The sequence below is a fragment of the Macaca nemestrina genome, chromosome 8, assembly GCF_043159975.1.
Source record: "Macaca nemestrina isolate mMacNem1 chromosome 8, mMacNem.hap1, whole genome shotgun sequence".
Classification (NCBI taxonomy): Eukaryota; Metazoa; Chordata; class Mammalia; order Primates; family Cercopithecidae; genus Macaca; species Macaca nemestrina.
The window spans coordinates 23,489,938-23,494,570 of NC_092132.1; positions in this window are offsets into that span (position 1 = coordinate 23,489,938).

A 4,633-nucleotide genomic window follows, 5' to 3' on the forward strand; every position below is an offset into this window, starting at 1 on the left:
CCAGTGCAGATCTATGAGATGTAAACATTGATATTAGAGAGAAAAAAAAAAAGTCAAAAAAAATCTGATCAAGAGGAAGCTTTCTTCCTTTTCTACAGAAGCTTTACTATATTGACACATTCACTGTCAAAATGCTTAGTATGAAGAATAATCTATCAAAATACCCCATTGTATTAGTCTGTTTTCATGTTACTGATAAAGACATACCCAAGACTGGGCAATTTACAAAAGAAGGGTTTAATGGACTTACAGTTCCACATGGCTAGGGAGGCCCCACAATCATGGTAGAAGGCAAGAAGGAGCAAGGCACATCTTACGTGGATGGTAGCAGGCCAAGAGAGAACTCGTGTGGGGAAACTCCCATTTTTAAAATCATCAGATCTTGTGAGACTCATTCACTATCATGAAAACAGAGAAGGAAAGACCCACCCCCATGATTCAATCACCTCCCACTGGGTTCCTCCCACAACACATGGGAATTGTGGGAGTTACAATCAAGATGAGATTTGGGTCAAACCCAAATGGATGATATGGCCAAACCGTATCACCCATCTGCAGTGATCAGCATTAAAGCCATATTTTGAAAGAATCACGTTTTCTTTCAAATATAACACAAACTAAAAACATATTTAGGTGATTGTTTACAAACCTCAGGGTCTTTTCCAGAACAGCATGTAGTTTTAAAAATACTAGATCACGAAAGGAGAAAGTGGGAAATTAACATGGAATGGAGAGTCATGGAAGCTGCATGCTAGTTTTAATCTAAATCATTTGTTCTTCCTAGCCCTCTTGTTTTCATTGAATAGTCTTTAATTCTGTGAATTCTATGAATTGCAGAATCCTTTGAATGGGAAAATAAGTAATATTTTATATTCACAATGAATGAGGCATTTCCGTTTTATTTTATTTTCATTTAACTCTTATAACAACCCTGAAATAATTGTTAATGTTTTATAGATGAAAAATTAGAGTTTCTCACAAGTTCACATACCTGAGAATGGGCAAGATGACACTCAAATAATTCAGGTCTTTTTTCTATTCCACTAGAAATGGGTCCTTTCCATAAGTAGTTATTGGTTGACTAATTTGAGCAAGGCATTGTGTGTTTTTTAGATGACTTCAGAGATGAATTAGACATATCTACTGCCTGTAGGAATCTGAAGTCCAATATAGGCAAATACTCACATAATTAAATTAGAAGTTAGAATGGTAAGGGTTATAATGAAAGTGGGAGTCTTATATTGAAAGAATCAGAGACGCTTTGTCAAAGGGATGGATATTAGCATGTTTACGTGAGTGGGAAGGGACATTCAAGATAAAAGTACTGGCTGGGCGCGATGGCTCATGCCTGTAATCCCAGCACTTTGAGAGGCCGAGGCGGGTGGATCACGAGGTCAGGAGATCAAGACCATCCTGGCTAACATGGTGAAAGCCCGTCTCTACCAAAAATACAGAAAATTAGCCAGGTGTGGTGGCGGGCACCTGTTGTCTCAGCTACTCAAGAGGCTGAGGCAGGAGAATGGCGTGAACCCGGGAGGCGGAGCTTGCAGTGAGCCGAGATCGCGCCACTGAGCTCCAGCCTGGGCGACAGAGTGAGACTCTATCTCAAAAAAAAAAAAAAAAAAAAAAAAAAAAAAAAAAAAAGATAAAAGTACCAGTGGAGACAAAGTTTAAAAAAAAAAATCAAAAGGCATCAGGTTTATATGAGCAGCCGTCTGGCTGGAGCTAATGGTTCTTGAAGGAGAACAATGACTCACAATTATTTAAAGAAAGTTGTCTAAAAATTTGAATTTATTCCAAACATCTCTTTGATCATGATGACGATGAGGCCAAAAAGCTAGAAGAAACGTTTTGAGAAGTTCTTAAACAGAATGATTCAAATGCAGTACCATTCTCTGAACTGTATTAGTTGCTCCCACTATAATTGTTCTATGGTTTATAACTTACCCTAGAAAATTACTACAGCCTAACCAGTATATATGTGGGGGAGTGATTGGAGGATGATGATAATTTTAATCTCTGATCTTCACCCTAGGGTTGACTACTTGGTCTAATTGGAAATGTATGCCCAAGACTTTGGGTCATAAACCCTACCTTAGAGGCAGCTACCACAAAGGTGTCAGCTCTTTTCATCTCCATTCAAGAACAAAGAGCATATTAGTTTATCTAATGGCTGTTAAAATGGAGTTTAATTGGTGAAACTACAGCATAATAGATATGAGAAATGGGTATTGGCAAAATTAGTGGGATTCAATATATGTAGATTGGCAAGAAATATTGCAGAGACACTGTTAGAGGTCAGGAGTTCAAGACCAGCCTGGCCAACATGGCAAAACCCTGTCTCTACTAAAAATACAAAAACTAGGCAGGCGTGGTGGTGCACACCTGTAATCCCCAGCTACTCGGGAGGCTGAGACAGGAGAATCGCCTGAACTCAGGAGGCAGAAGTTGCAGTGAGCAAAGATCTGGTCACTGCACTCCAGCCTGAGTGATAGAGAAAGACTGTGTCTCAAAAAAAAAAAAAAAAAAAAAAGATTATAACAAGTAGGCCTCGGTTGAGGTGGTGACAGCCCTCAGAGTCATCATCAGATGACACCTGGTGGCAACCTCAGGTGTCATTATCTCTTTTGCAATTTGTTATTTGATAATTTTCAGAAGAACTTTTCCATATGCCACATTGTTAAATTCAGTCCTCACATGCGCCTAGAGTGTATGCATGTATGTTGGGGGCAAGGAGTGTTATTTATTTTTTTCTGATGATGAGGAAACTCAGCCTCACAAAGGGTAAATGATGTTCTTAAGCCTATAGAACCAGCCTGTAGAACTAGTTCTTATGTTCTACTTAAGCCTGTAGAACTAGAATGCATCAGAGACAGGCAGAATTCAAATCTTTCAACTCCAAATCCAGTCATAAGCTTATAAATTCAGAGCTGTGATGTTACCGATGAAATTTATAGTTAAGTGTCTTCTGCATTTTATCTCTCTTCCTCTTTCTTGGACTACTCCCATCGCTCTTAAAATCCTCTATCCCTTTGGCTTCACTGTGATACTATTACTATTCAGAGCCAGCAGGGAGAGACCATTAAATATCCTTAGAACAGAAAGCATCTTGTCAAAAAACACATGTTGTGACTCTGCACCAAGGCAACACGGAATTGATGACGTGAGTGAAGGAATGCCTATGACTGTTTAGTAACAGCCTTTGATACACAACTACAGAGTCAGCCATTAGGAGCAATGTTGAGTTATCCACTGGCCTGGTGTCAGCATACTTCCCGCCATAATTGGCTTTTGAAACATTAACAGGAATTGAAGTTGCTGACCTAAGCAGATTGGTTGGAGAGGAAATAGAGCACCAGATGGCAAAATTTCTGATCTTAATAAACTCTTAGAACTAAGGAAAGTCTATTATACTTAGAATCTTGGTTTCTTCATCTGCTAAATGGGAGTTAAAGTAACTACCTTAATAAAAGACTAGACCAATCTAGGGCTGGTTAAATCCTGAGCCTTTGACCCAGTGATAACTCTGCACAGCACCTTGGCCTTTGCCTTAGCCTTTTAGTTGAGGATGAGGTGATTTATGATGGAATTTGCATAGGCAAACAAATCCCCAGCTGCAAACTGCCTGCCCTGAAGTTTCATGGTTCACTAAGGATTAAGATTCTTGGAACTCCTTCTGGGTGGCTACAGGCTATGACAGATATACTTTCTCAGTTAGTTTCCTGACTGTGGTAGGTATCCCTTCACTTAGTGGCATGATGAAGTTTGACTCTACCCAGGAGGAGTGAATTAAAGATTGTGGGCTGTGAGCGCCATGTTTTGTGTAACTTAATTGCAAAGGGACTTTCTTTGGGGAAAACATTTCTTTTTCTGCAATGTGAAATAGCTAGTGGAAGAATTACAAATGACCAAAGACAAGACCATGACCAATCTCTTTGGCTTGTAGAGATTATCCAAGAGTAACGAACTTTCCTGAAAGGATTTGAGTGATTACAGAAGAACCTATTGATGCTGCTTCATAAATAAGACAATAGAACTGGATTCATAGGGTGACAAAAATCTCAGGATGGCAAGAGAAATAATATTTGAATCACTATTTAATAATCTATCCAGAGAACATCAAAGGTATACTGAAACTTGTGGTGATATGGAATACAACAAAATGAGGTAGATTATTCTTTCCTCAAACAGCTCTGTTTGCTAACAATTTTGTTAGTTCATTGATGTAGAATTTTTTTCTCTTAACTTTGTATCCATTTGAGTCATGTAAAACAACTCAGGTAACATTGACATGACAGCCCATTTTAGACCTTTATTATTTGAAGATACTGATTATGTAATCCATAAATTTTTTCATTTTATTTAAAAGTTCAGCTGAGTCCACTGTTCTTCATATGACATGAATAAGTCTCTTTTTTAAAAGTCACATATATAATGTGATATACATATAAAACATTCAACCATATAATTAAGATGTACATATAATGGAATAAGAAGGAAACCAAACACACAATTTCATAGCTCTTAATGTAGTATAGATTCTATTGTTACCTTTGCTCACTTAGCAACTGAGAATCTTAAAGTTATTTCTAGAATGTTGGAATACTATTATTAAAAGAGATATTAGAAATAA